Raw genomic sequence first — 27,256 nt, 5'->3', positions numbered from 1 at the left:
TAGTCACGTCTACAGTACTCAGTTACATTACTCTATTTGAGACATAACACTACCTATGCCAGAGATTGCGTGCGGCAAACCAGTCCCACCCACCCTTTCCCTCAACGACTGTCTGTCCCACCTGTGACAGAGACTGTAATTCTCGTATTGGACTGTTCAGTCACCTAAGGACTCACTTTTTGAGTGGAAGCAAGTCTTCCTCGATTCTGAGGGACTGCCTATGATGGATGATGAGGGTGCAATGGGGCCTAAATTCCTTATCTATACTTTAAATAAACATTGTATATTGCATTTAAACTCTTGAATTTAGTTTGTCATTTCTAAGATCTCAAAATTAACCATGTGAATGTAATGGACCCGGATCCATCCAAGTTTAATTCATAAGAAATTCTATATTTTGACTTTTATATAAAATTTTAAATGGGTCAAAATTGGAAAATTTAAATTTGGTCTCTGTGAACTGCTAGTTGTATGTGTGGGTACATACACTGCCCTGTCTGGAGGCATTATAATATATTATATTATATAAAAAAATAAAATGTCATTGTTCATCAGTCACTGAAAGTGGGCATGCAGGTACAGCAGGCGGTGAAGAAGGCAAATAGTATGTTGGCCTTCATAGCTAGGGGATTTGAGTATAGGAGCAGGGAGGTCTTACTGCAGTTGTACAGGGCCTTGGTGAGGCCTCACCTGGAATATTGTGTTCAGTTTTGGTCTTCTAATCTGAGGAAGGACGTTCTTGCTATTGAGGGAGTGCAGCGAAGGTTCAACAGACTGATTTCCAGGATGGCAGGACTGACATATTAGGAGATACTGTATCAACTGGGCCTTTATACATTGGAGTTTAGAAGGGTGAGAGGGGATCTCATAGAAACATATAAGATTCTGACAGGACAGGACAGGTTAGATGCGGTTAGATTGTTCCCGATGTTGGGGAAGTCCAGAACCAGTGTACACTTTCTTAGGATAAGGGGTAGGCCATTTAGGACTGAGATGAGGAGAAACTTCTTCACTCAGATATTTTTTTATCTTATCTTACGGCTAAGGGGATCAAGGGGTATGGAGAGAAAGCAGGACAGGAGTACTGAGGGAATGATCAGCCATAATCTTATTGAATGGTGGTGCAGGCTCGAAGGGCCGAATGGCTTACTCCTGCACCTATTTTCCATGTTTCTATGTTTCTATAATGTTAAATCATGTCAGGAATTCACTCCTGACTCTGAAAACTAGAATGCTCCAATAATTCTTTGAACTATACCTAACTAAATTATAGATTCTTATTGAATAATGAGTGGGTTCATCTTGTTTTTTTCCTACCCGACACATATGGTTGCTTACAACTGAGCTATTTTTGTTGTGTAACAAGTGTCGGGGAAGCAAAGCCCAATAAGATAACAGTAAAAGTTAATATGGATTGCCAGGCTGAATTGCCTATATTTGCAATCTACTGCAGTTGTCATTTTTGCAGGCTTCTGAAAAACCTCTACTTTGGGATGAATCTCACATACTTGTTCATCTATCGGAAGATGTGCCTCTCTTCTTAAAACTTGGTTGTGTAATATGCTACTTACTCTTGGAATCCTATTTACTCTTTGGAATCATACTATAAGGTTCACGTTATCAAATATATCGATCTCTGTTTTCACATTCGAAATGTGTGCTCCATAACAGACAGTGTGGTTTTATGGGCTTAATTATATCACCACTTGACATCACCATGTGAGTTCTGGAACAGTGAAATAGTCCATTGTTTCAGTACATATCCTTTACTTCTAGTGATTTACTTCCACAACCAAATGGTATCCTTTTCAAACATGACCAAGTACATAGAATGACTCCATCATGTGTAGATCATAAACCTTTGGCGGTGTACAACATTATTATGTACACTGCAAACAACTTGTATGTCGAAAGCAAGGATTCCTTTCTTGTTGATTTAGACCACAAGATTGTTGTTGGATACATGTATCTGAATGAGCGTGAAATTCAGCAGATGCTGCATGTGCATAGAAGTGTCACTGTCTTGCTATCTGTTATTACTCTTTTTTGGGGAAATGAATAAAGCATGAATAATGCACAGTTAGTCACGTCGTCTACATAGAGGAATTGTATCTACTAAAGAATTTTTGGCTGATTTGGTTCTTTTGCGGGAGCAAGCTTAAGAAAAATTATGGTACTGTGAAGCCGTAAACATTTAAAGTTTTGAAGGTCCCTTTGTGGCTTTAACAATTCATCATACAAACATTCCATTGTACAGAGTATATCTTCTGGAGTTAGAGAACTATAAAGAACTAGAGAAAACTTTTGATTTAATATTAATGCCAGAATAATCTAAAATATTGTGATTTTTACAAAATAGGGAGAGGCTGCTGTGGTCTCCAAAGAGTTTTTCTTATCATTAGCCACAGTGCTAATTTTATTATTAGCCAACTCTATTCTGCAAAGGTATTTCTATTGCGGTTAGCATTAAATACTTTCTAGTTTTAAAAATGTTTTTAATTGTAGGGAGTAGTTTGCATTATGTCCTTTTAGCTACAATCAAAATCTCAAATATGTATTTTTTCTCTTCTTGAAACTGCCTGTGTTTTGCTTGGCTTTTCGGTTTGAATTTCAGATCTGCTGTATTGCCACTGGTTTGCCTTTATTCTCTCACTTTTTGTACTTTTCCTTATTTGCTCACATTTTTGTTTATGTGTACATCTCCTGTATCTCACCAACCCCACTATTTGCATAGTCCTGTATGCTTTTTATATCTTTGCATCACCTCATTGATGACCTTTTATTTAATCTAACAGCCTTTACAGGTCACAATCCACTAACTCCCTCTCTGTGACTGGTGTAACTGTTGATTTAATTCGGTAGTGTGTATTTGCAACACCAAGGCCATGATTTTGAAGGCGCTCAGCTAATGGGATTGGTGACGGGTGAGAAGTGAAATTGGCAATGATTGACAGTGGGTCGGGAACCCGCTGTCAATCACGCACACTCCACTTTCACAATGTCGGGTCTACCTGCGCTGAGCAGACGCGACCGGCAGTTGCAGGGGAGGCAATTGAAGCAATTATTGGCTTCTTTAACAGCCTTTAACAGTGAATTTTTACTTGCCTTTTAACTTTTTAACAGATCGCCCATGGCTTTCACTCTGCTCCTGAACCTCGTCTGTTCATCTGAGGTGGAGGTTGAGTGGCCAATGAAGCAGCTGATTGCCGACAGCTTGAAAACTGGTATAAAAGCTCCCACTTTGCAACTGCTCACTTTCAAACCCAGAGACTCTTGGGGGCCGAAATTGCCCTCCTCTATAAGCTCCATTATGGCCTCTAAGAGGCAGCAATGGAGCGGATAGAACTTAGCGACCGGGGGCTGACGGATGGGCCGACCCGTCCTAAATTGCCCCCGGGCCAGGAGCGGTGGAAACGGGTTTATGCCCCGTCGGGCACGCGCAGGCCCCACACTGATCGGCGGTGACCCCCTTTCTGCCCCCCGTGATAAATTGCCATGCAAGAGCAGAGCAACCAGTGTCGATGACAGCTTTCCCCTGTGGGAAGCTGTGTGTCTGGGCAGCAAGTCCGCCCTTAAAGGGGCAGGCGCACTGCCGGCACCTCCATTTCATTGTAATCGTCAGCCCACTCCAAGGTTGGCCCGACAATGACGGGCGTGGATTTGGTCGGGCTGCCAACAGGCAACCCAGTACCCCCTCTTGGGTGCCAGGCTGCTGGCCCAGCTGAAACCCTCCCTGGTGGCCCAGTGGACCGAACTAAAATATATGCAGAGTTCGCAGCGGCCCTCTCATTTAACTGAAGGGGAGGTACGTTGTGACAGGTCAGTGCGGCAGAATGGCACTTCTGCCCCGCAGACGCCCGGAACACCACTGCAAAATAAAATTTTAAGTGCTCAATATCAGTCGAGTCTCCACCCCATGAATTGGAGTGGAGAAAAACATTAAAAATCGGTATGTACGCCCCGTTTGGGGCGATGAGCAATTTCGGCCCCTTGGTTTTTCGCTTTGGAACACAGATTGAGCTTTATGCAGGCTGCAAGTCTTTGGAGCAAACTCACCAGCCATGGTCACCTCATTGCAGCAACCTTTCTCATCTTTGACAGAGTGCTTCTGTCATCTCAACTTCATCTGCTATGTATTCCATCAGCATGGGCACCATTTACACCCATAACCTTAGTCCTCAGAATCTGTGCGCATGGTCCCTTTAAGGAAATCGGCTGATAACGTGTCATCAAATGACATCATCAGACTCGATTCCTTCAATTGGCCGGGAAACTCATTGGGTGGGCTTAACAAGCCCAATCAGGTGAAAGTCATGTCACAGTCCGGGATGGAGAAAGGAGCGGGGCTGAGACCTGTCACCGACCCCGGCCACACTGGACCCACCGAAGTTGGGAAAATCACGGCCCAAAGTTCTGATTGGTCCCCTTAGATGACAAGACCAGATTCCTGATTGGTCCCCTTGAAGGACAAGACACACCCAGAAGTTAGTCTGGAATGTGTAATTAGATCCTGCCTAACTGAATTTGTAATTAAATCCTTTGCAATGTGTAATTTGATCCATTAATTCTGGCTGCGAGACTCCAGACACACAGTATTAGTTTCAGAAAACAGACAGGGCTCACCCTCGCGGGTTCGGACTTTCTTCCCGCCAACAAGTTCCCGGCTTTCTCCCCCACCCGGGTTCCTGACCTTCTCACCACCACCCCCCCGAGTTACTGACCTTCTTCCCGCCTAACTAGTTCCTCACCTTCTCTCCCCCAACAAGTTTCTGGCCTTCTCCCGCTCCCACACCCCGGGTTCCTGATCTTCTTCTCCCCCAATAAATTCATGACCTTCTCCCACCCGGGTTCCTGGCCTACTCCACCACTCCCGTTCCTGATCTTCTTCCTCCCCCCCCCAGCCCCGCAACAAGTTCCTGACCTTCGCCCACTCTCCCCCATCCGCCTTCCCGCTGGGTTCCTCACCTTCTCTCCCCCAACAAGTTCCTGACCTCGCCACCAGCTATTTTACAGATCTTCTCCCCCCTCAACAAGTTCATGATCTTCTTCTCCCCCTTATGCACCCCTCCCCCACCCGCCACCATTATAGATGGGGCATAGTGTGTGGGTCACGGATTGTTAACAGGTTTATTGGGTATAAAGTGCATGGTGACAGTATCATAACTTCCAGATTTCATCCAGTCCGATGATGTCACTTGGCGTACATCCAAGGGCTTTCTGAGATATCAACCAGGTCTAAGGCGAGGAGGGGGAGAACATGGTATGGGGATAAAGGGGGTGAGATTGGAAGAAAGTGATCCACAATTAACAAAGAGGAGACAATGTGATCCACTCTCACTCTCTCCCCCACCGAACCCCTCTTCTCTCAACCCCCCTTCAATCCCTTCTCTTCTCCCCCTCCTCCGATCCTCTCTCCACTCTCCCCCCCCTCTAATCCTCTCTCTTCCCCTCTCCGATCACCTCTCCTCTCCCCCTCCGAATCCCTCTCCACTCTTCCCCCCCTTTCAAGTCGCTCTCCTCCCTCCCCCCTCTGATCTCTCTCTACTCACACCCCCTCTAATCCTCTCTCTCGCCCCCTCCGATCCCCTCTCCACTTCCCCCCCTTCAATCCCCACTCCACTCTCCACCGCTTCGAGTCCCTCTCCTCCCTCCCCCCTCTGATCCCCTCTCCACTCTCCCCCCCCCCCAATCCTCTCGCTCTCCTCCTCAGATCCCCTATCCTCTCTCTCCTCCCTCCGATCCCCTCTCCTCTCCTCTCCGATCCCCTTTCCTCTCCCCTCCCCTTCAATCCCCTCTCCTCTCTCCCCTCCTCCGATCCCCATTCCACTCTCCCCCCCCTTTGATCCCCTCTCCTCTCTCCCCCCCTTTGATTCCCTCTACCCCCTCGAACCCCTCTCCTCTGTCTCCCCCAACTCCGATCCCTTCTTCTCTTCCCCCTTCGATCCACTCTCCTCCCTCCCCCCTCCGATCCCCTCTCCTCTCCCCCTTCGATCACCTTTCCTCTCTCCCCTCCTCTGATCCCCATTCCACTCTCCCCCCCTGATCACCTCTCCTCTCCCCCTTCGATCCCCACTCCACTCTCCCCCTCCTCCGATCCCCTCTCCACTCCACTCTCCCCCTCCTCCGATCCCCTCTCCACTCCCCACCCCCCCTCCTTCAATCCCCTCTCATCTTTCCCCTCCTCTGATTCCCATTCCACTCTCCCACCCTCCGATCCCCTCTCTTCTCCCCCTTCGATCCCCTTTCTGCTCTCCCCCTTCAATCCCCTCTCCTCCCTCCCCCGCTCTGATCTCCTCTCTTCCCCTCCCCTTCGATCCCCTCCCCACCAATCCAATCCCCTGACCTCTGCACGAAGCCGAGTGAAGCGTGATGGTACAGGCAGAAACTGCCACACCGTTGCGTACTGTGCATGGTGACCGGATCGAGTGAGCATCCACAGTACCAAACGGGCGCACATGCGCAAAAAGAGTCAAAGATGCCACGCAAATAATCACTCCGATTTATTTCTCCCCCACATTGTTCCTCCCCTATTTCTCTCTATTTTTCCAACCTCACTAATACGACTGTTTATCGTATACAATTCTGATGAAGGGTAAACACCCTAAACGTTTTTTTCTCTCTTTTCAGATATTGACTGATCTGCTGTATATTTCCAGCATTTTTGATTATTCCTTCAGATATGCAGCATTTGCAGATTTTCCTTTTTATTTTCTAGGATGTGTATTTTGTTTGTTATATCGCCTGGGGGGGTAAGGATGTAATCAGTTCCATTTACTGCCTTTTCCATGCTTTTCAGCAAATATTAGCATAAATTGACCCAATTTTCATTTATGTGAAATTATTAATTTGCCCATGAGGTGCCAAAGTTGGAATACACAGAGAGCAAGCTAACCAGTTAAATTACTTGAAAACAGCTTAATAGAAGTCTGTTGGATGAAATAAAAGATTATCAAAAGGTTATATATTTTTTAAGGTTTTTAGCTAACAATATGGCACATACAACAAACAAATCAGCATAAAGAATGATGGAAGAAAGCCACGAGCCAAAGCCCAACAATGTCCTTTAACAGTTTATGTCAATAGTTACAAAGGATGGATAACTTGTTACTTTTATTTACATCTTCAACATAAAGTGGATGGTTTGGGTGTGCAGCCACTGTCATTTATCTAAGGGACAACTAGATTTCTGCACCTCCCATCTCAAGTAAGGCATTTTTCTCCCATGTTTGAAATATTTTATTTTGAACTAATATTCATTCAACCGTTGAACACTTCTGATTTTTTTACACTTAAAAATAAATGCTTTAAATGCAGAGGCAACTGTTGCTTCATGTGTGCCTTTAAATACATTAACTGATTAAGGCTTTTTGTGTTCAGTTTTGACATATTTTCTCTGATAAATATCTGGATTTTAAACTCATTCCTAATCAGTTTTGATTATTTTGAGATTTACGAGGACGTCGCCAATCCTGAAAAATGTTAGCTATGAGGAAAGATTGGATAAGCTGGGGTTGTTTTCTTTGGCACTGAGGGGAGATTTAATTGAGGTGTACAAAATTATGAGAAGCCTAGATAGAATTGATAGGAAGGACCTATTTCCCTTAGCAGAGGGGTCAATAACCAGTGGCATAGATTTAAAGTAATTAGTAGAAGGATTAGAAGGCAGATGAGGAAAAATAATTCACCCAAAGGGTGGTGGGGGTCTGGAACTCACTGCCTGAAAGGGTGGTAGAGACAGAAACCCTCATCACATTTAAAAAGTACTTGGATGTGCACTTAAAGAGCCATAACCTACAGGGTTACGGACCCAGTGCTGGAAGGTGGGATTAGGCTGGATAGCTCTTTTTCGATTGGCACGGACACGATGGACCGAATGGCCTCCTTCTGTGTCATAATTTTTCTATGATTCTATTCTATGACTAATTCTTCACCTAACTATTGACTTTTGCCAGCTTGAACAATCTCCTGAAATCTTGTGATTTTATCGGTAAGGAGAGTAAATTAGAAAATAAAAAAGAACAATCACACAAAAATAAGGAAAATAAATGTTGAAAAGTTTTTAATGTGTTTTCTAAAAACTTTAAATTATCTCTGAAAGTTTTATATGCAATTTGGCATTCATTTTTTCTTCTGATTTTCAACTGGAATTAGTTTAAAATAACAAAAACTGTATTTCAATTTATAACTTAAAACAAAGAATTGTATTCATGATGTAAAGTGTACCATATTGTGGAGGGTAAGAGGAAAGCCAGGCAGGAATCCAGTCTCAACACCACAAAAGCCTTCGTCATGCCAAAAAACCATGGACTGGCAACGATGCCAATCCAGATCACAGTTGGGACCCGAATTATAAAGCACACCTTGATGAAAAAAAATAACGTAATGGCATAAAGGCTGCGATAATAGGGAATTAAATAATATGAAAATTTTAAAAGAGTGATTGGAACCTACAATTTATAATACAGCAATAACCCAAATATTTCAATTCTGACAATTCTGTACACCTCGTGTACAAAATGTGTTTGCATAAAAGCTAACCTTGGTGGGTTTAGCACCGTGGCAGAAGTGGTGTATAAAAGTGACAAGTGGTGGTTACATCAGTGGTCTCCACCACGTTCTCTCAGATTCAGAGTGTGTAAATGAGACCTCACAAGACTCATTGGACACTAGAACATAGATTGCAGTTCAATATGACTCACAAACAAATGATTTCACAAAGTGTTTTGAATTTACCAATAACATTCCCTTATTTGTTTCAAAGCATTTTTCACTTGTTGAATCAATATGAATGCACTGTTAATAAAAATTGCATTTCCTGTTTGCTTTTAAACTTTTTCAATATTTTACAATACTTGTTCAGAAGTCACTCCCTTTCTCTCTGCCAGCAAGTTTCTGCACTAGCATAAAATAGAAGTTACATTTTTTTTGCACATGACATGCATACAGCATTACTCATTACACTAGTTAAGATATGACTATATGTTGTCTATTTGGACAGGTAATGCGATATGGAAAATCAAAAAGAAAACACAGTTGTCATTTTCCAGCTAGGAGTAAAGTGATGTTATTCTCAGGTTTATCATGCTGCTCTAATGGTTTATACTGACATGGGAATTTACCACTTTCACTTGTTTCCCTAACCAACATGGAGATCGGCTTCTGTTCGTTTGCGCCTCCTATCCCCCACCCCCTACATGCACACACAGATATAGACACACACACACACACACATACACGCACGTACGTACACCTTGCCACTGGAAAAGAAAAGGATTACTCATCAATTGCTTAAAAAACATTTCCAACATGTTAAATGGGAGGGTCTTACCTTTCCCAACAAGAATATATACATGTCATCCACCTGTTGTAGGTACTATTCATTTTTCAACCAAGTCCTCTTTAGAAGTACTTACAACAAACTTCTGTGCAACTTCGGACCATCATTGTCACAATGAACAGGATAATTTTCTACTGTTTCATCCTGACTGCTTTCAGTACGAGTCTTCATGGTGTTCCAGTTAATCTACTGAAAGAGATGATAAAAGATGTAAAGCATTTGCAAAAGTTGTTCACGGTAAGGTGATAAGATATTATTGTTGAATTTTCTTTTTGAATGGCTTTAACTTCAATCTAAACTGAGACCTAATAGTTTGAATTACCTCCTTATTTTCCCAGGATCATGTCCTTCAGTTACGTCTTCCTTCAGACAATGATTCGGTAGGCAAAGTTTTTTAAATTTAACGCAAACATTGTCAGCTTTGCAGTTTGTATTGTAGGCGTATATTGCATTTGCTTCTCGGCTGTTGTAACAGATATAAATGCATTTTGAGGTAGTGCTATCTGAATGGGTGCTGGCTGACCACAGCTGCTTTGTCAACACGCTTTCTATTTTACAGTCATAATTTCTTGTAACTTTACTATTATAAAAATGTATGTATTAGTAATTACAGAAATAAAAATTACATTTATGGGAAGTCAAAAAACTTGTCTGATAAACTTTGAACTTTCTAAGTGTTTAAGTGAAAGGCTAAAAATCAGCATTCACATTTTGAAAGTGCATGAGTCAGAACCTTGCACTTACTACCATTCGCCCCCATATATCACATACTACTGCAATCTAGTGATGAATTAAATACCGGAATTGCTAAGATTTTGCTATTGTCAAATTTTGGGAGGGAAACAAAGAAATTTTAAACAGTTAATAATTATTTTAATCTGCTGGAATATTCTGCTTATTTTGTATGGTAGAGGCTAGATTCCTGTACTTCACACTGAGTAAATTGGAATCTGGCAAGATTTGAGGGCTTATTTTGTTTACTTTTACTTGTTAGTTTTTGGATTTCAATGTACAATCCCAACTTGTACTGTGAGAATTCACCCAAATGTAAATAGCTTATAAGGTGAAGCTAATAACTAACAGTTGAAAATACTACCCCAGACTTTGAACTAGAAGTGAACTTTTGTGAAAGCTTTGGGATTAAGATGGTTTAATTCATTTGAAGTGGTAGAGGTTGATGGTCAATATTTGATGGGTAACTTGATTTTCCTCGTTAATCACTAATGTGAAAAATGAACAAATATAAATAAAAATAGAAGCGAGATGTATTTTTGCCCCAAAATAGTTTTTCTTTATTACATTACAAACTTGTTGTCTAATTCTTTGAACTAGGTTGTAGTTCTGCTTTATCAACTAAATGTAATCACAGGAAGGAAGAAGGTGTTTCCGTTGTGCTTGCTGATGGGTTCATATACACATGTGGTGGCACTTAAAGCACATAAAAAAACTATTCTGTTTGTCTCCTTGCATATTTGACTATCAACAAAATTATATATTTGGACTATTAGCAATTGGAAGAAAGTTAGAGCTCGCAGCTAGATTCACTTTTAGAAACTGGAGAAAAATGTTGTTCTATTTAAAGTTTAATACCTTATTCTGTAAAACAAAAAGCGAAATTGTTTGCGGATTCCATAGAGAGTTGTCATTGAAACTTTAATTTAAAATAATAATCCTGACAAAAAATAAGCAAATATTGTAGTACAAAAAGTCATTCATGTTTTAAATGCATCCTCAGGAAGTGGCTTAGGATAAAAAGATCCTTTACTTGTCACTTCCAATATTGATCGATCTGTCCCAGAATTATACTTAACTCCTGCTTCAATTTGGTTTGACCTGGCTTTAGACTTTTTCATAGCACTAAGTCATTGGAGCACATCATACAGAGTCTCTTCTGAGGCTCTATTCAAACCCAAATTGCTTTTGGTTTCCTGATCTGTTATCTTGTAAAATTGCTGCCACATCAGTAAGACAAGTTGATCCAAATCAACATTAAATTATAAATATATTTCAATGCTAAAAGTAATCATCTATAGATCGAAAATCTATTAAGCTCTGTAACGTTCTGCCTTTGTTTGCTATCTTACACAGCACTCAAGGGATATTATAATTCAACCCATTCATAGTTAATGTGACAAAAATCTAGCCCAGTGATTAACAGGTGAAAAGGTTCCAGCTTCTTCAAAGGCATCTATTATGGCAGGAATAAAAAGGAATTTTACCTTTTCAGAAATGGTTACAGTTTCAAGAATTAATAGTGTAAAGTGAAGGACAATGTTGGCATGGCAGATATGAAATGTTGACTTTCACCAGCCCAGTTAAGATAAAGTAGGGCACCTACAATGAGTTCTAGTAAAAGTTGAAAATTTCAGAGGAAGTCATAAGTGATGTAACAAATCATTATCTTTTGTATGAGCAATGAATCGGATGGCGGGTTTTAACTTAAAAGTGATATCCCCTCATGATTTTATATATGATGAATTCTCAATTTCAACTGTGGGAAGAAGGGAATGATTGAAGGTCAAATTAATCTGGCCTGCTCTTGTTCATCTTCTAGTGGTCAGTTACAGAGTAGCACTGACAGGTGCCTGGGAACAAGTTGCCTAACTACTTCCTCACAAAGGGAATGAAAATAACGATATTAGAATACCATTTAGCCCATCAAAGTTCCCCTTTCAAATCTGTTTGTATATGTGAGGGGTTAATGACACCCAAAAGAAAGGGTGCAGAGGAGATTTACTAGAATGGTACCAGTTGTGAGGGACTTTGATTATGTGAAGAGACTAGAGAAGCTGGGATTGTTGTCTTTAGGGCAGAGAAGATTAAGGGGAGATTTGACAGAGGGGTTCAAAATCATGAAGGGTTTTGATAGGGTAAATAAGGAGAAACTGTTTCCTGTGGCAAAAGGGTCAGTAACCAGAGGACGCAAACTTAAGATAATTAGCAAAAGAACCAAAGTTGACTAGAGGAATAAAACATTTATGAAGTGAGTTGTTATGATCTGGAATGCACGGCCTGAAAGGGTGGTGGAAGCAGATACAATAGTAACTTTCAAAAGGGAATTAGATAAATACCTGAAGGGGAAACATTTACAGTGCTATGGGGAAAGAGCAGGGGTGTGAGATTAATTGGGTAGCTCTTTAAAGGGCCAGTACAGGCACAATTACCTGAATAGCCTCCTTCTGTATTGTACCATTCTATGATTCTAAAAGGGTAAATAAAAGTAACAGTAGCTCAGTGATAATACATTTGCAATTTTGAGTTTAAATTCAACATCCTATCCCTCTCGATGAGTAGGTCAATCAAAAGATTGTCACACAGTGCATGAAGTATTGAAAATCAATAGCAAGAATCAAATTATTAATGAGTAAAAACAGATTAACTTTCCTCCAATTGCACCAACTTAGATATCAAAATGGACTAGCATACTGAGAACTACAATTAATCCTCTCTCCAACATGTTTTTCGCAGATGCTATAGTGTTCTGTAGCACAGACCATGTTAGGCCACTTTATTAGTGAGGGAGCCAGAAACAATGGGGGAGAACTTTCACATACATTCCCCTAGTTTGCACCTGAGAAGTGGGCGGCCAGCCAAAATCGGGCTTGGGGGCCACTGTGATGCCCAAGGCCCATCTGTTATGATATTCAGGCGAGCCTGTAAATGGACAAGCAGCCCCCTGCCTGAAACAGGTCTTAGCTTGCTTAAGTTTGCAAACTGAGATCCTACGCTGGTTGTAGGACCCCAATTGCAGAATTCAGGCACACACTCCCCTAGTTGTACTAGGCATTGAGCGGCCTAACCCATCCTCCAAGTCCTATTCTGCAGTTCGTCAGCAGCACTTAAGTCGAATTTAGCTCGGGCCTCAGGCAACCTGTGCAGTGGTCAATTTGGTGACAGTTTGCCCATTTTCAGTCAAAGTCAAAAGTCTTCCCCAAAGTATTTTATATCTAGAATTGTAATGTGATATAGTGTTAGAATAGCTGTATGACACTAAATTTAATGCTTTGTTTGCATTCTACAAAACACATTACACAGCTGAAAATTACTGGTATTATGTAAATAAACCAGGAAACTTTTTTTGTCAGGGGATTCCCCACTTCCTGTCAAGCGGGGCCAAAGATTTTCCTTTCTAACACATTACACGACCATAAACATGAGAATATTTTACACTTTGAGCAATGACATGGTAAAGTAGGTAATTACAGTTACTGAGATACTTACCGCTTAGTCAGAATTTCCTGTGCAGATCAGTAAACTGAATGAACCACTATAACACAGGAAGAAAATAAAAATCAATGAGTTAGCTTAGTGTAAGCTTAGATCTTGTAGTTAATGGAAAACAGGAAGGTTGCAGATTGATTTCAGTTAAATATAATTATTCATTGATAACCTGAAATTTCTGTTATAGGCACTGCAAGCTTTTGATAGTTATTTCTATAGTCTGAGTGATGACAAGACTGTAAAAGTTCAACAAAAGGGCATCAAGTACAGGACATCATTGTCAATTTCTCCCTCTTGAGCAAGGTGTGAACCTGAATGAAAGTTACAAATCCAAGCCTGCATTTTAGTTGCATTAACCACCCACCCCACAGCATCCAAAACACTCCCACATTTCCATGCTGACTTCAAAAACATAGAATTGTTTCAAACATGCTTTTAGACCGTTATCATATTTTCTTCCCTCAATCAACTTGCCCACCCCACCCCGGCCCACCCTTGAGCGAGCGACTTGCCTGTTGATGCCCTGCCGACATCCCACCATCTTCAATTTCTGAGAAAGTGGCAAAAGCACTCATCTGAAACCATGGGCTCCTTCTTTAAATATGAAGATTGGGGTCCAATGACATCATCGGGTCCCGACCGCTGTGGCATTTTAAAGCGATTTTAAAGCACCTTGGATGTATTAAATAGTTTTCTTCTCTAGGAAGCAGCTGGCATTTAACATTTGAAAAGTATTGAGCAGTGGTGTGAAATATTTCTCTCTTCTCTTTAGGGTGACCTTTCCTGCTATGTAGCCAAACTAAAAGAATTGGGAGGTGGCGACATTCATGGAATCAACAAAGATAAGATCACAAAAATCATCTCAAAACTGAACAGAAAGGCACAAATCATGCACAATTCCACTGTAAGTTTCAAGCATTTTTCAAAGGAGGCTCATTAATGGGATCTGGGGCAGCAGTCCTGTCATGAGAGGCTAGAATTTTCCTAATTTGCTCCAGATAATCCTCTAAGGCAAAGTCCTAACAAATGGGATGGCCTCAGATGGATAAGAGGAGGGAAGCTCACTAATATTCTTTGTTGATAAGCTATGTGATTTTAGCTGGTTAAACTCCAGCAGTACTCCTGTGCAAACTCTGGGTTCTTTAAGTCTTGGCTGTTGCCATCTACACACTAGCTGTCTGGACTTCGGTGAGTGGTGTTGTTGGGCAACTCCATGTTGGGCAAATAGAACGTTTACTGTTTTAATTTCTCAGCAGCTTGGTTTAGAAATACTGGGGGAGAAATTCGGTTGCGTCTCATTTAGGGCGATAACTCAGGCAGAACGGTAATTTTTGCGCCTTGAAAATGTTTCCGCCCTCCATTCAGAAATTCATCAGAATCGGTCGAAGAGCTGACAGGGGCTCTAAATCAGCCATTGCACACCAGAGCTGAGGGACAGTAACAAAAATGCCAGTGCTAAATTTAACCGAGTCATTGCGCATGCGCCGAACTCCGATTTAGATCCTGGGAAAAGCCGAGTCTTAAAGGCGCTGCAGAAAATGTACCCATGAAAGTTTTCAAAATCACTTTTTTTCAAGCTGACTGACTGTGGTCTCCGGCGGAAGCGCTTCTTCATCCCTTTAAGTAGCCACCAGTTAAAGACTCTGCAAGCCTGGACAAACTGTTTTTCCAAATGTTGTTCTTGGCGGCCGCTAAATGAGGCGACTGCACTTAATTTTCCAATCGGGGCACGAGCGTGGGCGTTGCACCAGGATTACAACATGATCGGAGTGATCATCAGCAGCCAGGCGCTACTGCTTTGCGCCCCCGGTGAACCACTAATTAATTTTCAGTCGGGGCGCTCAACACTGCGCTCCCGGTCGGTAACCTCTTACGCTCCCATTAACGCCCCCTCTGGTCACTAACTGAGGCATTAGACAACCGAAAATCCAGCCCATTGACGTCCATCACAAATAGGTATGCTTGTTCGAAAACTTCCTGAGTAGGCAGCTCAAACTTCTTAGTGGCAGCTTCCAAAGAGGCCTACAGCTCCTTTCAGACTATCCATCTGTGGCTTGTGACTAATGATTTCTCTTATTTTTGAAAGAACTTTCTTAATATTGATCCTTTTCCCATTTGCGGGTTAAGAAATTGTATATTGTTTTAAATGCATTTTAAATTTGTACAAAGTTTTCAAACTTCCTTTGCTTATTCCATAGGCCAACTGCATTGCACATAAGAATCAAAGTATGAACATCACGGAATTTCTGAATAAAATGCTCAGCATTCTACAAGAAAAGTTCAGTCATTAAACAACAGGTAAGATTAATAGCATATGTACTAGAATCTACTGGCATTGTAGCTCTTTTATTGTACTCTTAAGTTCAGGAAAATAATACCAGTTTAAAAAATATATAAATTCCACCAATAAGAAATTTGCCAGCATCTCCTCAGTGACTGGAAAAAAAGCCCAATTACTTTAGTAAACCTTGCTGATTTTTTTGTATTTTCTAGTAATATGATACATTATGCTATTATTGTAATTATAAAGTTGGCCACAGAATTGCAGAGCATTTGTTAGGCTATTAACTGTGAAATGTTTAAAGCCTCTTTGGCTACCTTTATTTACTTCTGGTTCTCTGGCACCTTGTTATGTCCAAATGCCTAAACACACTTCAGATATGTAACAGATAATTTCAACAGATATCTGGAAGGTAAAAGCGTGCTGAAATAGATTACTTTTTACCATTTAACTTCCCTCCAGCAGTAATCTTACCTATGTCATGTTTTTACCATGTAAACCTTGCTGACCTGGAGATGTAGCATACTATGAGAGGACATATTGGCTTGCTACAAAATGTCATAAATGCCTCACTGCATATTAGTTACGGACATTAAATTTCTATTCCTAGCTATATATCCAGCATTGGTTTTAATTATTTCCATTCAGAACAGTTCTCCTTTGAACTTAGATTATAACAGGATTTATTCTTGAAGGTACAGTAAGTGAATAAGCAAGGCTCCAAGATTGCCCTTCACATCAGCGTACATTGGTTGAAATATAATTATTTTAATAACTGTCATTCTTTTTATATAATTTTGTCTTTTGCAGTGATACATGTGAGGCCAGACATTTCAAAAATGTAACTGGATGATGACCCTTAAAAGAATGGACATCTTAAGCCACTGTGATCTATTCCAAATGGAAGAATTTAGTTTTCAACTCATCAGAGTATGGATGATTAATATTATATATTATTATTTATTATCTATTTAGATAGAAACTCTTCTCACTGAACATTACTTCTAAAAACAGCTTCTTATAAATATTACTCTTACTGTCCAGCCATGCATTCTAACTAAGGAATGATTGCATTTAACACAAATAATACGTTTTGGAACAGATATCATATATCTGTACACTTTCAGACATTATATGTCTTGAACATTAATTTGATGCAGCATAGATGCTTGTTCAACAGTTACACCAACAGGACTTTCTCATTTCAATTTGCCATACCTAGAATGCACCAGTGTGTCAGTGGGCTCTGTTCCATGTTCCATTTAATGGTTGTTGTGAAAATGATCCTGTCCATATTGATACACTGAATTAATTGAGTAGGCTTATTTTCAGCAGGCGTATTTGATTAATGAGAAAGTCCTTCTGCAGTGAGCAGCAGGATGACCTCCAAATGGACATCATGAGCAAACATACTCTGTATCTGAATTCAACTCCATTCATATCTCAAACTTTGGATGTGACAAATACATCATTGTTATTTTATGCATTTTAAGTTCTCATGATCAGATACTTGTTAACTGTAACCCTAACACTAGTCTCTTAATATAAATGATTTATTTAATTTATTTTTCCATTAAGCAAATAAATACTGCTGCTCAGGCAAACAAAATCATAATCGTGGCTAGTCAAAGGTCAATTTTATTTTAGAGTATCTGCAGAGCATATGAACATATATTTATTCTTTCTGTAAATCTACCATGATCTATGTTGCCAGGTCTTAATTTAATTGTTGGAAGGAGAGGATGGAGGAAAGGGTGCATTGATTTTGGATTTTATTTCAGACACCATTTTTTTTAACGTCTGATTCATTAATCCTTAAAAGGTAACAAAGAACAAATGATGGTCTTAAAGGTGTGTTTAAAAAAACAATTAACACATCGATTCGATCACACTTTGTCGGTGATGAGCTTCGAAGACTCAGATGGTTTGGCGTGACTGGGTTTTGCCTGGTCGCACTGCAGAGGCCTAGGAGCAACTTGTTTTTCAAGTATCCCCGTCATTCGATGTTAGTACTTTTCCAAAGTTTATAATTAGAACAGATCTCACACTTTTTTGGCTTCAATTTGCGTTATCAAGACTTTCGCTCATTTTTTCCATAACTCGGCCAACCATAACAACCCATTAAAAAATAAGCAAAGAAATCCCCTACAGCATTTAACGAAATACTAGGTGGAGGTGACAGTTAATGTTTCCTATAATCTTTGCACCCTTTTACCAAAATCAGCCTGTTGTAACGATGATTGTAGTGCTATGCCAAGTCATTAAGCTATTGCATTATGGACTGTGATGTGAACAAAGGTTAAAGAAGTATTGCAAACCCATCGCCCTGTGCAAGTTCTCCGCTGCTAACCAATGGCCCCCCTTACCTTGTGGCTTGTGGACCCGGGACAGCCCCAAAATGAAGTGGAATGTAAGAATATTTTGAAATACGTCAAGTTGGTTTTAAAGTCAAATTTGATTTCAATACATGAAAATGTCCTGATTCAAAAATGAATTTTAATAGCAGTATACTATTTCGGCCGGTTTCCTGGTGCTCCCCCTCCCCCTGGTGGTCCGGCACGCGCTAAATGCACCCTCACAGGGTGTTGCATCGACTCAGCCCAGTGTGGCGTCACCGCTCCCCAATGCTGGCGGGCGGGCTCACCCCCATCGGCCCATCTCAGGACCTTTAGGCAGCCACAAACCACCAATCGTTGGGATAGTTTGCAGAATCCAGCCAGACCTTTGGTTCTGCACGGAAGATGCGTTTGTGCATTGCCTGCTGTCCGAACTGCTGCGGGCGCTCGTTGAACTTGCCGCTGTTTTCGGCTAGAAAGAGTCCGCAGATAACATTTCGATACTTTCTACAATGCAACATATTTGCAAAATTAAGATTTGAAGGTACCCGATGAAGCTAATATTTATGCTTTAGCTCATTAAACATTTTTGTTAATTCATTGAAATTGCTAAATTACTCAAGTAAAATATGCAGACCATAAAAATAATGTAATTGAAACTGTCTGGGCGCTGATGAATTTCTAAGAGCCTTTGTTCACATGTAATGAAAAGTGTCTTTTATCAATGCGGGTTATCATTAAGGGGCATTGAGAAGTAGAGACGGGACTGCGTACGATGCACATGTTGGTTATTGCACAGTGAATGTAAGATATAGCTTTGGCATGCATTCTGGAATAAGCTATCTGAGATATAGCCGATCTTTCTGTGTAACTTGCTTTACATTTATTTGCGATATTTAATATTAATTATTTAAATACATAGCTCAAATGAGCCACTATCTTACGGAAAGTTTGTTTTTAAGGTTCATTAATAAAATATTTTGATAAGACAGCGAGTTTTCAATTCAATTTTTAAAATGCAAGTATGCAAGTGTCGAATTTATATTGCCACTTTAGTGCCGTGACAAAGCGCTTTCCAATGCACAGCAAAGCAACAGTGACAGTGCAAGTCCAGAGCCAATTCCCGTCTGACTGGGGGGTTACAGAGTGAGAACTTCCTCCTCTTCTTCCAGGCCATCTCACACTACTCGGGTTTTACAAAACATACAGAAGAGCTCCAGTGCAGCTTGAAGCCAGGTATAAAAAATGTTCAAGGAGTCTGTTAGACCAGGACACCACTCAAGCACAAAAAACAGGACAACTCCAATCCGACCAATTACCGCCCCATCAGTCTACCCTCAATCACCAGCAAAGTGATAGAAGGTGTCCTCCACAGTGCTATCAGGCAGCACTTACTCACCAAGGCTCAGTTTGGGTTCCGCCAGAATCACTCATCTCCAGATATTACAGCCCTGGTCCAAACATGGACAAAAGAGCTGAATTCTAGGGGTGAGGTGAGAGTGACTGCCCTTGATATCAAGGCAACATTTGACCGAGTGTGGCATCAAGGAGCCCGAGTAAAATTGAAGTCAATGAGAATGGGCGGGGGGTGCTCTCCACTGGCTGGAGTCACACCTAGCGCAAAGGAAGATGGTTGTGGTTGTTGGAGGTCAATCATCTCAGCCCCAGGACATCGCTGCAGAAGTTCCTTTGAACAGTAAGACCAACCATCTTCAGCTGCTTCATCAATGACCTTCCATCATAAGGTCAGAAGTGGGGATGTTTGCTGATGATTGCATAGTGTTCAGTTCCATTCGCTACTCCTCAGAAAATGAAGCAGTCCGTGCCCGCATGCATCAAGACCTGGACAACATTCAGGCTTGGTCTGATAGGTAGCAAGTAACATTCATGACACACAAGTGCCAGGCATTGACTATCTCTAACAAGCGAAGTCTAACCACCGCCCCGTGACATTCAACAGCATTACCATTGCTGGATCCCCCGCCATCGATATCCTTGGGGGTTACCATTGACCAGAAACCTAACTGGATCAGCCATATAAATATTATGGCTACAAGAGCAGGTCAGTGGCTGGGTACTCTGCAGTGAGTGACTCACTTCCTGACTCCCCAAAGCCTTTCCACCATCTACAAGACACAGGTTAAGAGTGTGATGGAATACTCTTCACTTGTCTGGATGAGTGCAGCTCCAACAACACTCAAGAAACTCAATATCATCGAGGATAAAGCAGCCTGCTTGATTGGCACCCCGTCCACCACCTTAAACATCGCTCTCTTAAACACGGGCGCACCGTGGCTGCAATGTTTACCATCTACAAGATGCTTACCAAGACTTTTTTGACAACACCTTCCAAACCCGCAACCTCTACCACCTACAAGGACAGCAGGTACATGGGAACACCATCACCTCCAAGGTCCCCTCCAAGTCACACACCATCCTGACTTAGAAATATATTGCCATTCCGTCACCGTTGCTGGGTTAAAATCCTCAAACTCTCTCCCAAACATCACTATGGGAGTACATTCCCCACATGGCTGCAGTGTTTCAAGGTGGCGGCTCACCACCAACTTCTCAAGAGCAATTAGGGATGGGCAATAAATGCTGGCCTTGCCAGCGATGCCCGGATCCCATGAATGAATAAATAAAAGTAGAACTTTTACTGTTTTGAGACCGATTCTTCCTATCCATGTTATCGGAACATTCAGGCATTTAAAAACTAGGAATAAAATTGTGTGGTTGTGATCAGAGCCTCAATTTGCCTATTTCAATAAACCAATAGGGGTGATGCTAGATTGCCCCAGTGTCACTAACAGAAAGGCAACTGCGCACTTGCACCCTCAAACTGAGAAGGCACCATTAATATAATTAAACATGAAATCTAATTAAATTGAAATAAACTCATAATTTAAATCATAATGTCAGTATCAATAAGACACTCAATGCCTTGTAGTGACCACCAGTCATGGAAGACCCCAAGTGTACCGGCAAACACTATGTTTCTGCTCCAAGGCCGCAAAGATAAATAACCCTGCATTTGACGGGAATCGAAATCAGGTTTCCCGCTTGGCAGGTGAGAACTCTAGATCTGAACAATCAATGCACCAACGAGCCTCCTTCGAGGATGATTGAAGACAGGCAGTATAAATCTGTTGTTGCTGGTTGTGAATCGATTGTACAGCCATTAATGCTTAGTATAACCAGACACTATGGCCGGAATATTCTGGCCTGATTGGAGGCGGGTCGGAAGGGAAATTTGAAATAACTTAGAGCAAGTCAGGAACTCACTGCCATCCCACTCCCACGCGCCTTTCCCTTGGGTGCGTTTGCCGGTGAGGCAGCGACCCAAACAGCAGGCGTGGCCGAGCTAATTTAGATGATTATTTGGTACTTGTCAGATCCTTAAGCGTCTTTTTAACCCTACCGTTCAAATTTCCCTGGATAACCAGTTCAAGAACCACATCTGTGAACCTGAGGCGGAAGTAGAGTGACTACTGATCCAGCTCATTAGTGCACAGTATGGAAAGTAACATAAAAGCTCCCACCTGACACCTGATCACTTTCCTAAGGCAGATGCCGTTGCTGAGTGCATTGTCAGCGCAAATTTAGCTTTCTAGAGGTTGCAAGTCATTTCAGCAAAGTCGGGATCCACTGTCACCTTATTGGTACAGCCTATCACAGCATTGATAGATTGCTTCTGTCATCGCTACTTGACCTGCCATCTACTACACAAGCCTGTGTGCCATTTATACTGTCTCATCTTGGTCCTCCGAATCGGACCACGATGAGCCCTAACACCAGCAGCACCAGGCACACCAGCAGCATCAACAACAGCACCACCAACCTTCTCAACCACCTGGTGCTGCACAACACAGAGGGCATCAGCGCAGGGGTGCACTGTGCCGGAGGTGATACCTCCAACAAAGGGTATATAGGCAGAGGATGAGCTTCCTTAACATAACTTCCTCAATTAAGGGTAGCCAGCACTGATTTAGAACATAAGAACATAAGAATCATGAGCAGGAGTAGGCCATTTGGCCCCTCAAGCCTGCTCCATCATTTAATAAGATCATGGCTGATCTGATCATGGACTCAGCTCCACTTCCCTGTCTGCTCCCCATAGCCCTTTATTCCCTTATCACTCAAAAATCTTTCTATCTCCGCCTTAACTATATTCAATGATCCAGCCTCCACAGCTCTCTGGAGCAGAGAATTCCACAGATTTACAACCGTCTGAGAAGAAATTCTGCCCCTTATTCTGACTCTATGTTCCCTAGTTTTAGTTCCCCCTATGAGTGGAAATATTCTCTCTGCATCCACCTTGTCGAGCTCCTCATTATCTTATATGTTTCGATAAGATCACCTCTCATTCTTCTGTGCTCCGATGAGTATAGGCTACCCTGGCTTATCTTCTCAATTCTCTGTCAGTTTCTTACTTTTACAAAGAACTTTACTGGATTCCGATTGTGAATTGTGGCTGCACAATCATGTTTTTTTTTCAAACATTAAAGATTGATTGTTTGTAAATCGTATCTGTAATCCAAGAAAGCATATTTGGAGGAAAGAAAAAGAAACTACTTTTAGTGAGAGGAGATTTCACTTTCTGAAGAGAAATAGGTATGACAAACTTAGTTTTAATAAACATGTCCAAATTTATGAAGGGTTTTGATAGAGTAAATAACAACATTTATATAGCGCCTTTAATGCCCTAAGGGCTTTCTAAGGCACTTCACAAGAGCAATTAGCAAACAGAATTAGACACTGAGCCAAGGAGATATTAAGGATGCCCAGTAACCAAAAGCTTGGTAAAAAAAGGTTTTAAGAGCATCTTAAAGGAGGGTAGAGAGGGAGAGGTTTAAGGATGAAACGCCACAGCTTAGGGTACAGGCAGCTGAAAGCACAGCCACCAAATAATGGAGCGAAGAAACTAAGGGATGCACAAGAGGCAAGTACTGGAGGAGCGCAGAGATCTCGGAAAGTTATAGGACTGGAGGAGGTTACAGAGATGGGGAGGGGTGAGGCCGTAGAGGGATTTCAACATAATTTTTAAATCGAGGCATGGTAAACTGGGAGCCAATGTAATTCAGCGAACACAGAGCTAATTGGTGAACAGGACAAAAGATGAGTTTTGTTCTCTGTCAGTTTCCTACTTTTACAAAGAACTTTATTGGGTTCCGATTGTGAATTGTGGCTGCACAATCATGTTTTTTTCTTCAAACATTCCTCAATTCAAACATACCAACGCCTCGATTTAAAAATTCTTTTGAAATCCCTCTATGGCCTCACCCCTCCCTATCTCTGTAAACTCCTCCAGTCCTACAACCCTCCAAATTCAGCAGAGGAGGACAAAGGATTTAATTAGGAAGGGGAAAATAGAGTATGAGAGGAAGCTTGCTGGGAACATAAAAACTGACTGCAAAAGCTTCTATAGATATGTGAAGAGAAAAAGATTAGTGAAGCCAAACGTAGGTCCCTTGCAGTCAGATTCAGGTGAATTTATAATGGGGAACAAAGAAATGGCGGACCAGTTTAACAAATACTTTGATTCTGTCTTCATGAAGGAAGACACAAATAACCTTCCGGAAATACTAAGGGACCGAGGGTCTAGTGAGAAGGAGGAACTGAAGGAAATTCTTATTAGGCGGGAAATTGTGTTAGGGAAATTGATGGGATTAAAGGCCGATAAATCCCCGGGGACTGATAGTCTGCATCCCAGAGTACTTAAGGAAGTAGCCCTCGAAATAGTGGATGCATTGATGATCATTTTCCAACAATCTATCGACTCTGGATCAGTTCCTATGGACTGGAGGGTAGCTAATTTAACACCCCTTTTTAAGCAGGGAGGGAGAGAGAAGGTGGGTAATTATAGACCGGTTAGCCTACATCAGTAGTGGGGAAAATGTTGGAATCAATTATTAAAGATGAAATAGCAGCACATTTGGAAAGCAGTGACGGGATCCGTCCAAGTCAGCATGGATTTATGAAAGGGAAATCCTGCTTGACAAATCTTCTAGAATTTTTTGAGGATGTAACTGGTAGAGTGGACAAGGGAGAACTGGTGGATGTGGTGTATTTGGACTTTCAAAAGACTTTTGACAAGGTCCCACACAAGAGATTGGTGTGCAAAATTAAAGCACATGGTATTGGGGGTAATGTACTGACGTGGATAGAGAACTGGTTGGCAGACAGGAAGCAGAGAGTCGGGATAAATGTGTCCTTTTCTGAATGGCATGCAGTGACTAGTGGGGTGCCGCAGGGCTCAGTGCTGGGACCTCAGCTCTTTACAATATACATTAATGATTTAAATGAAGGAATTGAGTGTAATATCTCCAAGTTTGCAGATGACATTAAACTGGGTGGCGGTGTGAGCTGTGAGGAGGACGTTAAAAGGCTGCAGGGTGACTTGGACAGGTTAAATGAGTGGGCAAATGCATGGCAGATGCAGTGTAATGTAGATAAATGTGAGGTTATCCACAATGTGGCAAAAATACGAAGGCAGAATATTATCTGAATGGCGGCAGATTAGGAAAAGAAGAGGTGCAATGAGACCTGGGTGTCATGGTACATCAGTCATTCAAAGTTGGCATGCAGGTACAGCAGGCGGAGACGAAGGCAAATCGTATGTTGGCCTTCATAGCTAGGGGATTTGAGTGTGGGAGCAGGGAGGTCTTACTGCAGTTGTACAGGGCCTTAGTGAGACCTCACCTGGAATATTGTGTTCAGTTTTGGTTTCCTAATCTGAGAAAGGACATTCTTGCTATTGAGGGAGAGCAGCGAAGGTTCACCAGACTGATTCCTGGGATGGCAGGACTGACATATGAGGAGTGACTGGATCGACTGGGCCTGTATTCACTGGCGTTTAGAAGGATGAGAGGGGATCTCATAGAAACATATAAAATTCTGACGGGACTGGACAGATTAGATGCAGGAAGAATGTTCCCGATGTTGGGGAAGTCCAGAACCACGGGACATAGTCGAAGGATAAGGGGTAGGCCATTTAGGACTGAGATGAGGAGAAACTTCTTCACTCAGAAAGTTGTTAACCTGTGGAATTCCTTGCCGCAGAGAGTTGTTGATGCTAGTTCATTGGATATATTCAAGAGGGAGTTAGATATGGCCCCTGCGGCTAAAGGGATCAAGGGGTATGGAGAGAAAGCAGGAAAGGGGTACTGAGGGAATGATCAGCCATGATCTTATTGAATGGTGGTGCAGGCTCGAAGGGTTGAGGTCCTACGAAATGAATTTAAGGAGCTAGGAGCTAAATTAAAAAGTAGGACCTCAAAAGTAGTAATCTCAGGATTGCTACCAGTGCCACGTGCTAGTCAGAGTAGGAATCGCAGGATAGCTCAGATGAATACGTGGCTTGAGCAATGGTGCAGCAGGGAGGGATTCAAATTCCTGGGGCATTGGAACCGGTTCTGGGGGAGGTGGGACCAGTACAATCCGGACGGTCTGCACCTGGGCAGAATCGGAACCAATGTCCTCGGGGGAGTGTTTGCTAGTGCTGTTGGGGAGGAGTTAAACTAATATGGCAGGGGGATGGGAACCAATGCAGGGAGATAGAGGGAAACAAAAAGGAGGCAAAAGCAAAAGACAGAAAGGAGATGAGGAAAAGTGGAGGGCAGAGAAACCCAAGGCAAAGAACAAAAAGGACCATTGTACAGCAAAATTCTAAAAGGACAGAGGGTGTTAAAAAAACAAGCCTAAAGGCTTTGTGTCTTAATGCAAGGAGTATCCGCAATAAGGTGGATGAATTAACTGTGCAAATAGATGTTAACAAATATGATGTGATTGGGATTACGGAGACGTGGCTCCAGGATGATCAGGGCTGGGAACTCAACATCCAGGGGTATTCAACATTCAGGAAGGATAGAATAAAAGGAAAAGGAGGTGGGGTAGCATTGCTGGTTAAGGAGGAGATTAAGGCAATAGTTAGGAAGGACATTAGCTTGGATGATGTGGAATCTATATGGGTAGAGCTACAGAACACCAAAGGGCAAAAAACGTTAGTGGGAGTTGTGTACAGACCTCCACACAGTAGTAGTGAGGTTCGGGAGGGCATCAAACAGGAAATTAGGGGTGCATGCAATAAAGGTGCAGCAGTTATAATGGGTGACTTTAATATGCACATAGATTGGGCTAACCAAACTGGAAGCAATACGGTGGAGGAGGATTTCCTGGAGTGCATAAGGGATGGTTTTTTAGACCAATATGTCGAGGAACCAACTAGGGGGGAGGCCATCTTAGACTGGGTGTTGTGTAATGAGAGAGGATTAATTAGCAATCTCGTTGTGCGAGGCCCCTTGGGGAAGAGTGACCATAATATGGTGGAATTCTGCATTAGGATGGAGAATGAAACAGTTAATTCAGAGACCATGGTCCAGAACTTAAAGAAGGCTAACTTTGAAGGTATGAGGCATGAATTGGCTGGGATGGATTGGCGAATGATACTTAAGGGGTTGACTGTGGATGGGCAATGGCAGACATTTAGAGACCGCATGGATGAACTACAACAATTGTACATTCCTGTCTGGCATAAAAATAAAAAAGGGAAGGTGGCTCAACCGTGGCTATCAAGGGAAATCAGGGATAGTATTAAAGCCAAGGAAGTGGCATACAAATTGGCCAGAAATAGCAGCGAACCTGGGGACTGGGAGAAATTTAGAACTCAGCAGAGGAGGACAAAGGGTTTGATTAGGGCAGGGAAAATGGAGTATGAGAAGAAGCTTGCAGGGAACATTAAGACGGATTGCAAAACTTTCTATATATATGTAAAGAGAAAAAGGTTAGTAAAGACAAACGTCGGTCCCCTGCAGTCAGAATCAGGGGAAGTCATAACGGGGAACAAAGAAATGGCGGACCAATTGAACACGTACTTTGGTTCGGTATTCACGAAGGAGGACACAAACAACCTTCCAGTTATAAAAGGGGTCGGGGGGTCTAGTAAGGAGGAGGAACTGAGGGAAATCCTTATTAGCTGGGAAATTGTGTTGGGGAAATTGATGGGATTGAAGGCCGATAAATCCCCAGGGCCTGATGGACTGCATCCCAGAGTACTTAAGGAGGTGGCCTTGGAAATAGTGG

Source organism: Pristiophorus japonicus, chromosome 2 (genome assembly GCF_044704955.1).
Source record: "Pristiophorus japonicus isolate sPriJap1 chromosome 2, sPriJap1.hap1, whole genome shotgun sequence".
NCBI classification, from domain to species: Eukaryota; Metazoa; Chordata; class Chondrichthyes; family Pristiophoridae; genus Pristiophorus; species Pristiophorus japonicus.
Note: the sequence above shows the minus strand (reverse complement) of the source record.